The sequence below is a fragment of the Ixodes scapularis genome, unplaced genomic scaffold (assembly GCF_016920785.2).
Source record: "Ixodes scapularis isolate PalLabHiFi unplaced genomic scaffold, ASM1692078v2 PGA_scaffold2__306_contigs__length_199485367, whole genome shotgun sequence".
NCBI lineage: Eukaryota > Metazoa > Arthropoda > Arachnida > Ixodida > Ixodidae > Ixodes > Ixodes scapularis.
The window spans coordinates 77,002,643-77,015,046 of record NW_024609857.1 but is presented as its reverse complement, the minus strand read 5'-3'; the positions used below and the strand labels follow the sequence as shown (position 1 = coordinate 77,015,046).

General features: G+C 44.5%; 1 pseudogene; it reads left to right on the top strand.

Moving 5' to 3' along the window:
* Window positions 1-11,589, top strand: part of LOC121836540 — a 139,852-nt pseudogene extending 128,263 nt beyond the window's left edge.
* Window positions 11,590-12,404: the final 815 nt, after the last annotated feature.

The following is a 12,404-nucleotide window of genomic DNA, read 5'->3' as shown; positions in this document are numbered from 1 at the left end:
CCCCCGAGGTCACGTGACCCCCGAGGTCACGTGACCCCCTGAGGTCACGTGACCTCAAGGAGTCACCTATCCCTCAGTACGCTTCCATCTTCCTCCTCAAGAGCTGCGCTCTAACCGGCGTTACAGGGAATTGTAAACGGCTTTCATTTTTTTTATATTTGCCGGAAATCGGGAATTTGTACTATCCGGCGTGTATGACTGGTAATGATAGCGATGTCTTATTTATTTTTGCACTTACTTCCCGTACCCGAGTTGGCGTGAAAGTGAATGTATCATACAGCATGTTCTCCGTGGAAAGGTTTTGTCAACTTGGTTCGCTAGGAATCTATTAAGAACTGTACGATATGCCGAAGTCCTTCATATTCATTTATTTTTGTGAGTATCGATCTCTTTCGTATAAAACATACAGAGCTTCTGAAGTAAATCATGTAGACATAAATGTGGTCCAATAAAATGTGTTCGAACCACTTACTGTTGTTGACCCCAAAATGCTCCACCAGCCAGGAGTCAATGCGGCGATTGTGTAACTTCAATGCTTTACAATAGAAAAAGAACAAGAAATATATATACCTCTGCTTTGTGAAGTAAGTTGAAATAATGTTTGACACATTTTGCACGGACTCTATCGTAAAAAATAAAGCAAAAGTGCATCAGTATTAAAAAAAAAACAAAAAAAAAACAGCGGCTTCGGGAGTCAAGAAGCTCCCGAGAGCCGAGCGAGGTGGGGAGGATAGAGAGAGAGAAGGGTACCGGAGAAGCGGAGCAGAAACGCCCAAACCGAAAGCGAAACTAACTTGACTGGAAACAGAATCAGATTATACTTAATACCGCCCGCTAAGAGCGCTACCTGTCACTGGTCTATCTGGGCCGCTGGGGCCTATGGCAGTGTCCGCTCTTTACCTTGTGCATATTACTCTATAACGAAACTGCATGCTGAGTCAGCCGCTAATTCGTCAGAGGTGTGTTCTGTGCTCCTGTTCACTCGTGAACTCGTACGCTCGTTCTTACGTTGGCTCGTTCGCCCTTTTGTCTCAGCTGTTTCCTGCGATCTGAAACTCGCCGTAACCTCCATTATGGAGAGGAGGAAAAAATTGCCCCTGCTTAGAAGCAGTGTTGTAGGCGTTACCAAGAAAAGTAACGAAGTAAGTTTCTCGTTACAGTCATGGTGTGGACGATTCAACGTCAGTGACATAGGCGGAGACGGAAAATAAAATAGTTGGCATACTTCGATGTTTGGTTAACCTTCGAATCGCCCCAGGAAATTTTGAGCAAACCCATATAATCGGATTTTTCGTGGTTGAACGATGTAAACCTTTCATTGTAAAGTTTGCTTCGTATAAGCTGAGAGAAAAACATTTTAGACTCCTGCTCAGAACAAAATCTGCAGGGACACCATCAGTGAGGAATTCTGCCCCGCAACGCGCCAGGCTATAAAAAAAAACCTTGTCGACGAAGGTACCTCTGCTAAACTCAACCGTCAAGCTGAGGTATAACAAGCTTTTCGTCAACGGAGAGCGCTACATTTATGATCATTTGACCAACTCTATTCAATTATCGACTAAAAGCAATTCTATTGAACCTATCTTCGATGACCAACTAAATGTAAATCATTCCGCTATAAATCTTCAATAGCATGCCGCGAGGCGTGGTAGTTATCTCCAACCCTTGCCTTGTGATAAAGTTTACGTTCTGTTTACCAATATCTGAAGTGTTGTTCCTAAAGAGGAGGACTTGTGTTCAATTATCAACTCGTCCAGTGCTGTCATAGTTGTTTTTACCGAAACCTGGTTAACAACCAAAAACCGTAATTCTGAAATTTTTCATTGTAAAAGACACTAACATATATCGTCGAGATAGAGGGAGTAATGCTGGAGGCAGTGTTTTTATTGCTGTCGCCGATTCCATTAAGTTATTTTTTGCATTATTGTGGTCACTGACCTCAATATAATTTGGGTTTCTGTGTGGTTATTACATTCTAACAAGTATCTTTTGGGTGTCTGCTATCGCCCTCCCACGAAGATCGCCAATTTTGTTGCCGAGCTTCACGATGTCGTTAACGCTATCCAGGTATGTCCGTTTCCCAAATGTACTTGTAATGCTCTTGGGAAACTTCAATTACCCAAACATTGTGGGGATAAGTGACAGCCTCTGTTAGCCCATTTTCCACAGAGAGTAATGATTTTTTTAAACTTATGTACAGATTTTAGCTTTTCACAGACAGTCGTGCAGCCTACGCGGGTTACTAATTCTACAGCCACTATATTCGGCCTCGTGTTAGCCACGTCCAAGGGAACTTTTTTCCTCTCTCACCTGTTTACGCGGTCTTGGCGATCATTCTTTGTTGCTCTTCTCCTTAAATAGCACAAAGTGTCAATCATTGAAAAGTGCTAAAAGTATATTTGACTATGCTCAAGCTGATTTTACAGTCATCAACTACGATATGAGTTTGTTTTCGGCATAATATCTGCGCAACCTTTCCCAGCGTTCTGCCAAAGCTAATTGGTGTTTATTTAAATACAAAGATAATTTTCTTACGAATATGTATATCCCTGTGCGAACTATTCGTTCTTCCGCTCGATCCCCATGGTTCAACGGAGCGCCCAAAAGGCATTCAAACATAAAGTAAAGGCTGTTTCGCTTTGCGAAGTTATCTGCTTCATCAATTGCGGATTTAAGCTGAGCGGCATATCGCTCCGTCGCTGCTTTATATAAAACGTATGTCAGTGAAGCCAAACAGCATTTCTTCGGAAGTACTTTGCCAGCAATGTTGCTCAAAAATCCTCGTCAGTTTTGGAATGTTGTGAACCCCTGCGAAAAACCTGGTGTAAAACTTACCAACTCGGACTGGGAAGATAAACCAAAGAGTGAGTGTGCATCCGTGCTAAATGAAATGTGTGTTGACTTCTTTTCCAGCTCAAATATTTTTGCTGCCCTGACTTTCTCCCATCAAACGTTTGTACTATGGATTTCATTACAATACAGAGTGATGGCCTTGTCAACATAATTGATGGCCTTAAGCTATCCTCATCGTCTAACACTGATAATATAAACTCAAAATTGAAATATACACTAAAATGTTCTTTTCCGTTATTCTAGCTAAGCATTGCCAGCAGTCCCTCATTCTCGGTACTCTTCCCGAGGACTAGAAGGCATGGAAGGTGATTGCGGTCCAAACAAGTGGCACTAAGTCTAGCCTCAGTAATTATCATCCGATTTCAGTATCGAGCATCCCCTGCAAACTTCTGGAACACACAATTTACTCTCATCTTGTTGCTTTCCTTAATTCTAATTATTGTTCACCCCTGCTCAACATGGATTTAGGAAACTCTTCTCGTGCGAATCTCAATTGTTAACACTTACAATCTTTACGTCGCTGTTGATCGTTCTTTAGTGGTCGATTCTGCATTTTTAAAATTTCTCGAATTCATATGACGAGGTTTTACACAGGCTTCTTCTTCGTAAACTCAAACTCACTGTGCTTAACATAGAACCTCATGTTTTAGCTTGGATTGATTCCTTTTTAATTAACCGCTTACAATTTGTCCATGTTACCGGCTTTAACTCAGCCCTTTCACCAGTACGTTAAGGCGTTCCCCGAAGCTTAGTACCAGGTCCTCTTTTATTTCTTAGTTATATAAATGGTTTATTTACTCGTGTGTCGTCATCATCGGCTTATTCTCAGATAACTGTGTCACCAAAAAGAAAATAACCAATGATTCTGATATTCAAGCTCTACAGTCAGGCCTTGACAGCTTTTTCCGGTGGTGTGACACATGGCATATGAAACTTAACATTAACAAATGCAAATCCATTAGAGTATCACATCAAATTAACACGTGACATTATTACAATATTAGCAGCGCTGTCCTTGGTTCTGTATTGTCATATAAATATTTCGGTGTGCATATAACAAATAACCTTTCCTGGGATACTTACATTCAATACGTAATTAATAATGCAAAGCGCCATGTTCGGCTATATTAAAATAAACTTCTTTCTTGCTTCCACCTCCTAAAAAGTACTTCTTTATACGTCTTTGGTCCAAAGTAAACCTGAATACGCCGCAGTTATCAGGGATCCTGGTAGAATACTTTGATCATCACTTGAATCCATTCAAAACCGTTCTGCTCGATCATACTACATAACTATCACCGTACATCCAGCGTATCAGCATTGAAATCCAATCTGTGCTTACCTGACCTCTCCCTTCGCAGGAAAATGTCACGCTTGTGCTTATTTCACAAGATATATTATCTTAACACGTAAATGCGTCAGTTTTTGTTAATACAACCGTCTTATATCTCATCGCGTGTCGACCATCGACAGAAAGTTGGCATCGCTCACTCTCACATATCACGTTTTTTTGTGTCTTTTTTTCAGTCTTTTTTTGGCCAAAACGTCACTGGAGTGGAATCGCCTTCCCGCAGCTGTAGTCAAGATTGCTGAGACCTCCCATTTTCGGGTCGCTGTGTACAATATTTTTTTTGTATCCTCTATAAAACCCTGTTAAGTGAATATGTTTGTTTGTGTATTGTCCCTAATTATATATTGTATTCTGTTTAACTCCCAAGTTGGGCATATTTGTTTTGCTTGTATTTTATCACCATGCCCACCCTTCTTCCGTAATGCCTTCGGACCCTGAAGGGTATCAATAAATAAACAAATAATTAAATGCGTTACACCTTACCAAAAAACGTTAACGCGTTACCGGTAACGCCGATACTTGTACCGCGTTACTGCTAAAACTGCTTAGAAACATGTTTGTGCTGAAGCAGGCGCAAAGACAAGAACGGCTAACTTGGGTGCATCCTGTGTGGCGAAACACCGAAAGAACAAAAGCGTGAAGTCACCTATAGGCATTGCACGTAACTCGCCTCGAAACTGAACTTGTGGACCATACTCGGACAATAGGCCAATATTTTGACTTCGCGGCCGCGACGACCTTGGCCAGGGAGGAAAGATGGGATCACCGAAAACTGCTAGAATCCTGGTTCAGCCGAAGGGTCTCGTCATCGTGCCACAAAAAACACGGCCCTCTCGCCGAAGCGTAAACGGATTTTATCAAAAGTAGAACTGCGTCGAGATAGACCTTGCTGCTGTACTTCGTGAAGATGCCCCCCTCCCGCATACTAAAGGAAACGTTTAATGAATTTTATTATGTTATGTCAAGTCGGTGTCCGTATTTTAATGGTGGCGCCTCACAACTTATGAAATAATTTTGCAAAAAGAAAACGTGAATGCTACACTGAAGGCAGTCTTGTCCACCGCGATGCCCAACAACATCTTACGAACAGGCACAGCGAGAATGACCGTGCACGGTGCGAAAAGCGGAAGCGTTAAAATCACCTGACTGTCTGCGCGGCTTTCAATGGTGGTAGGAGATGTCTGCTTCCAACGTCAGCGCCAAACGCGAGCTGATTTTTTTTTTTTTTTTTTTTTTATTAGGTGGGAAACATGCGCGTCGAGGAAACCGAGCGCGCGCGCGTTCGAAACAACGCCGCGTAGATGTCGACGCGCGCGAATCACGCACAAAAACGCCGCTGCGGTTTGATGGAGCGAAAGAAGCCGCGCCAAAAGTGCATCGTCACGACACTCATCGATTTTTATGCGTTTTTTTTTTATAACCGGGCTAAACCATTGACATTGACAAAATTTGCGGTGACCGTGCTTTCTTCGGTGGATGAGTGCCTTACCCGACAATAGAAATCGCATAAAGACGAGCGCCGTGATAGGGCATTGTGGGCGCAGCCTGACTGGCCCGATCAACTTGTGGAGTCCGCTGTGATCTAACTCAGAGTAAAACGGAGTACAGACGCGGATAAGAAAGCAAAAATATATAAATCTAAATTTACATTAAATACGAGTAATCTAAGAAGACATCATCAACATGAGGCGACGAAACACTTATGCAGATACATACCTATTTGTATTAGTCGTACAATAGGGTATGTATCTTGAATTAAAAAACTAAAATACGCCCGAGTCTAAAAACAAATTTCCCAGGGGACCTAACCACTACTTATGAGTTGTGAATACGAAAGCATTCCATGGTTTGCTGGTGGCTGCTGCGCCGCTGGGTGTGGCAGCGGCGGCAGTGCGAAGCTCGGCGCGGCGCGTGCTGAATCACGTGTGTTCAGATCATCATCATCGCCCTAGCTGCGGGTACCGGTCAACGTTATTAGATTAGCTCAGTTACGGAACTGCTCACAAATTCTGCAAGTACGAGAGGTACCCCCTCTCACTCACCTAGAATCGCCTCCCGTCGTTCGACGCGCCGGACGGCTGCATTGGTAACTACAGTCTATTCTATGGGATACATGCGTGTCTAAGCGCAGTGTCTAGATGGCGCTCTCCCATACTCTATGCAAAACACAGTTCATAAACAAAAATCTAGCTGGCGCGTCGAATGACAGGAGGCGGAATACAGTGAGTGAGGAAGAGTACCCCCTTCTGGTTCGAGGGTATCGCAAGGCACATATTGCCAGGCCGGATTAGTGGCGCAGGAAAACAAAGCCTCCAACTTGCTCTATGTTAGCGATAGTCTGAGGCTCCCGGCGCCGTCCCGACGTCGTTCGATACGATGCCAACGCACTGTGTCAGGTTTGGGTGTCGGAACTGGCATCGAAAGGGGGGGAAAGCTTCTTTTGCTTTCCCTCTGAGAAATTTGATCCCAATCGAAGGACGGCGTGGGTCCACGCGGTGAAGCCGGCTCACCCGACAGGCCCGAGGAAGACTTGGGAGCCGAGTCAGCAGTCCCGATTATGCGGAGCGCACTTCGTCACTGGTAACTCGCTTTGATTGCAGCTGAGAAAAACAAAGACAAAGCGTTTAGCAGTTGCATGATCGTTACATTGCCGCTCTATCAAGCAGGAAAACCATCGCTCAAATGGCACCACCCGGACTATCTGCCGACTCTCTTCGCTCACCGGAAACAGCAGCCATCTCTCGGTCGCTACGAACGATGGAAAAATCGCGCGTCCACTGATGGTACGAAGTGACGATGGTCATAAAGGCGCGTTCACACTGTGTATTTTTACTCGCGATATGAATTCGCCGTCTGAACGGGACGGGAAAAAGACGTGTCTCTTTTAACAGGGATGCGCGCGTTCATCGCTTCTGGAGCGATCTTTTCTAATGCCAGTTCTTAGAAACGTATGCCCGCCGACGTTTGTGTTGTGTTCGCGCTTACTAACTCCTCTTCCTAACGACGGTTAATGTGTATTGACTGGACTTTATAATCGTGCGCATATGGAAGCGCGAAATCTAGCTGTATAACAGTCAGTGCACCAAGTCGCCATTTTACATGACCAACTCATCTGTAATCACGAGCTGGTAGTATCATTCAGCATGTTCTGGTTTGTGTGTGGGTCCTCGCTCGTCAACCTCAAACAAGCATATCCTTGCGCGTTTAATTTTCCAGTAAGTCCAAGTGGCCTGTACCAAACTCTGAGAACGTGGACCAATCGCCGTAATCACTCTGGAGCCTTGCTTATTTCGCCACTGATATTGTATGTCATCTTCAAACAACGAACAAGTACGAAGTGCTGGTTCTGCGTGCGTGCAGCAGGGGGCATCACAGACGGCAGCCTAGCCTTCTGCAGCAGCAGTACCCTCCTTGGCCCTTGCGAGGGAACTCCCAGTTGCCGACCCCCTTAAAGAAAGTTCCGGCAGCAACCCAGCCCCGTGCTCGATCTCAACGGGTATTTCGAACGTAGAGCCACTGCCCGAAGGTAATGATTGACTACTAACTCAGTTGTTTCTACTAAATTATTATTATTAGACCCGGGGCTTATTCCCTTGTTTTCTTCAGATCGTGTTCCCTGGGCCCAGTGAAAGAATGTAAGGTGACACACCATCCTGAGATGATGCCGACAGAGCACCAGACCATGCGGAGGACAGAAATCCTGCCACATTCTACTTCAACAATTTTTTTTTGTTTTTAGGAAAAGATATAATTTTATATTTGTTTTCACGTCAAGAACCGTAGTAAAAAAAAGTCCGACTCCTCGTGGAGCATTACTAATTTCCACCTTTATGTGGAGAATTAGGATATATGTGGGTGCATTCTCGATTAGATGTATGTTATCTTATCACGACGCACACGTACCAAACTCCAAAAGCATCGCTTTTCCCTCCGATAACTAAGTCTTGTAAGAACTACTTTTCCCCGCGTATGAACAATGCGCGAAACTTGCTTTTCTCTCGAGGTGAAAACAGATGTAGTTGCGACACACTTAAAAAGAGAAACGATTTAGACATTGCATGAGTTAAGTAAGCGTTCAAGAATGCAAGGACTTGTAGTGACCGCTTACGAAGAGAAGAAAGAGGAGCGGTCACGCGATCTCTGTTTTCGAGTCCCGTGACCGCTCCTCTTTCTTCTCTTCGTAAGCGGTCACTACAAACTAATCATTTCGCATCACTGAAGTAGAAAAGTACAAAAAAATACAACTGTTCGGACGCTTCTTTAAATGCTATGCTTCTTTAAATGCTTCTTTAAATAGTGCAGACGGGCACGAACAAAACACGTCGGCAAGAATGTTTCCCTTCTAAGTGCTGTTTTGTTGTCGGTGCACCAAATAGCTCGTCTCTTCGAGGACGTGTTGGTGCACCATTGGGACATGCGTCTAGACCTCTGCAACCACAATAACACTTCACATGCACAATTAATTTTCACTCTGTCGGCCACGCCACGCCACGCCAACGTTGATCTCCGGCACCGTGCTTGCCAGCGGGTCGCGGCTGCCGGGCATACACGTGATTGCTCTCTTCTTGAAAAGTGATTGGTCGCTTCTTTCGGTCGCTCCAGTCGCTCGCAACGCAGCATAGAAGTTCGACTCGATCCTACTCGTTGTGTTGGAAACGACCGGGTCCTTGGTGCTCCGTAGCTATGACAACTCGTCGTTGCAACTGGTTGTAACATCGTTGCAGTTCTGGCTACCCCAAACGCAGATGCGTGAACGAGCCTTTTGTCCTCTACGCTCATTGGTTCAAGAAACAGGCATGTGACCACGACTTCACTGTTTGTCTTTTGACTTGTCAGCTGGCCCACTGCCTTTGACTGATATGATTATAACAAGTTGCTATAATCACACTCCAGCCTTGCTTGTTTTGTCACTAAAATTTTATGTCCTCCTTGAACAACAATCCAGCCCCAAGGAGTGTTGCTGTCTCCACCTGTGTGCAGCAGGTAGCTGCACAGCTGGCAAGTGACCTCATTTTGGAGATGCCTGAAGAGGGGGTGGAAGACACATGCACACAAGACTCCATAAAATGTATTAATTTAATTGTTTGGCTCGATTGTTCGGACCTCGAGGTCTACAAAGTCACTGAAAAATAAATTAGAATTCCCAAAAAGATTAGATCATAGGCAGCTGTGTCATTACAACAAATATTTAGTCATGGGACTGAGAGCTGCTGCTACACACCAGCATGTGTACTAGATGCCTACTGTGATACCACGAAGGAAATTTGTGATTTAGATTATTATAGTGTAGTGTGTGTTTTTGTGTGTGTGAGTCAACTTACACTTTACATTTCACCCTCATTTTTCTTTTAAAACATTTTGGGTTACGGCCCTGTGTACAAATTTGATATACGTGTGCGTGTGTTTTTTTTTTTTTTTTTTTCAAATTCTGGGTGGCGGGCTGGCAGGCGCACTCGCGTACGGGTTTTAACCTTTCTGCACAGCCGTGCACGCCACTCAGGATAAGATTTTTTGTATGCAAATAAATATTATTATTATTATTATTATTATTATTCTAGCCCTTTATTTACATTTTTGAACTAAGGAGTTAGCTTAACGCTACTTAGGACATCAGAAAAAAGTTTGCTTTCTTTAGTTGTTATATGCGACAACATTTCTTACGACTCCCCCCCCCCCCCCCCCCCTGTTCTCTCAGTAAAATTATGTAAGTCTATAACAAAGAATGACTGTGTATGTGCAGGATTAATTAAAGAAGATACCGTATATGCACCCGTCTCCACTAGCTCCCAGTTATGGGCTTGATGCTGTCCCCCTGTGCAATGTGCTACTGGATTGCATAGATGACAATGTTTCTGCTGCAGTACATAAGTCACGCAGCTGACGCGGAGTGAATGCATGACGTATGTACGAGCCCCCTGCACTTCATCACGAAAATACACGTTTGCAAGTCCGGTCTCAGGGAGCCACCATCTTGCTCAGTGCGGTGCGCTTGGGCGTGGCTATAATCCGATTACGGTGCCTTAGCAAGGCTTTGTAATCAGATTATGACGCGTCCAAGCGCACCTCAGCCGAGCAAGATGGCAGCGCCCTGAAGCCGGACTTGCAAACGAATATATAAGCTCTCCACAGGGGTACCAGTTAAAGCTACCCACTCCCGCTCGTACTATTGCAGGTTAGTCATTGCGAGGGTAAGGTATAGGTTAGGCACGCTTTGCCTTCCGTTTGGCACCAGCAAAAATTTATTGTACTTTGAGCTTACTAGTAAATTCAGATGACACATTATGTGCAGTGTATTGCCCATGAATTGAACAAGTCTAGCAATCCTTAGTAGACCCAGTGCACATGTGTCATCCGACTTTACCTGTAGGGTCGAGGCAAGGGCGAACCTTCCTCCACCACCCCACATTCGAGCACCAGATGCAAAGGCAGATGTGCACCCATGCACCAGCGTGACTGGTACATTTGCTTCTACACACTTCCGTCACACTTGCTGGAAGTTGAAAGTATTCCTGTTGGCATCATTGCAGAATGGGATGACCTGAAGAGAATCATTGTTTTTGTTTTTAGTGTTTAACTAGGGAAAGGGAAACATGGCGGGCTCATTCTGCTATGCCGTGGGCTAAGTAAGGAAATGAGATACTTAAAGAAGACAGTTGAGTTCATTGCTTGGTGTTCTCAACAGACAGGGAACACCACACCGATTTGTAAAGCAAGCCACACCAAATCAACCATTGTAAATTAAGAAAGAAGAGGGCAAGAAGAAGGAGGGGGTGACTCAACTCAGATTCAATAAAAGCCGCTGACTTCGTTAAGCCCCCTGGCAATGGTTTCGCTAGTAGACTTTTATTTACAAAAAGAAAAAAATATATTGGTTACAATGCTAATGCTGGATCAGACTGAGGCACATTATTTTTTATTATTTTCCTTGCCTCGCCTCATATCTTTGGTATCATGGGAAAATTAGATTATTTATATCTTCTAATTGATGCCACATAATTTGCAGTATAGTAGGCAAAGACGCAACCTGACTATTTATCTAGATTCAGTAGAGTAGGACTAATTGCAAAGAGCTGAATGCTGTGCCCGAAATTGTACTAATGAGGAATAGGGTAACATCACTTAGCATAAGATTCATATATCTATGTGTGCTTCCTTTACAGAAATGGAAAAGGATGCCGCTGTCGGGCCTAACCGTGATAGTTGGAAATCCTGAGGCCTCCAAGCTGCGTGACCTGCAGATTGCGAAAATTCAGCAGGTCATTCTTTATCTGCAAGCAGACGAACAACGTCTCGAAATGCAGGCTTGCCACCTGCAAGCCAGACAGCTTAATCTCAACACTATCCAGGAGCCCAAGGACTGTTTATATTATAACAGAGCTGCCTGAGTTTTCAGTTTTTCAGAATTTGTTTAATTTTCTTGTGCCTCGGGCAGCCGAGATGACCTACTGGCTAGGTAAGAGAAAGACAGCTGGTAAGATCAAAGGCTGCACACGGTAAATGTCTCTGATTGACGAGTTTTTTTGTGGCCCTCGTGCGGTTAAGGACAGGGATGGCAGGCAAGGAACTGGCCCGCAAATTCAACATTTCTGAAGGCCAAGTAAGCAAGGTGTTTGTTACGTGGATCAAGTTGCTCCAGCGACAGTTAAGGGTACTGTTACTGTCTCCGACAGTTGCTGAAATTCAGCCCAGCCTCTCTAACGCCTTCCACAAGTTTTCTAACACGAGGGTTGTCCTTGATGGAACCGAGGTACGTATCCAGAAGCCGTCGTTGTTGCTTGCTCAGAGGCAGACCTTCTCGCCCTACAAACACTACAACACCTACAAAGCGGTTGTTGGATGTACACCTGAAGGGTACATTTGCCATATTTCAGAACTGTGGGGTCGGACTGTGTCAGACAGAATTATAGTTGAGGAGAGTGTGCTCATGGATCAGTTGGAGTCAGGTGATGCCATCATGGTAGACAAGGGATTCAAATTTAATAGCCTACCACCTGGGCCCGTTTGCTCGAAGCTGGTTTACTAACCGCGGTTAACCGGATTTCCCTACGAGGGGGAATTTTAGGTCACGTGACCTGCAGAGTAGGGACGCCGGAGTAAAATAGTACCTAGCATCAGACAATATGTCCAATATGGCTGCTACGGCCGCTCGTCACGCTTGGGAACATTTATTTTTACGAAGATGCGTCATCCTCGTGTCACG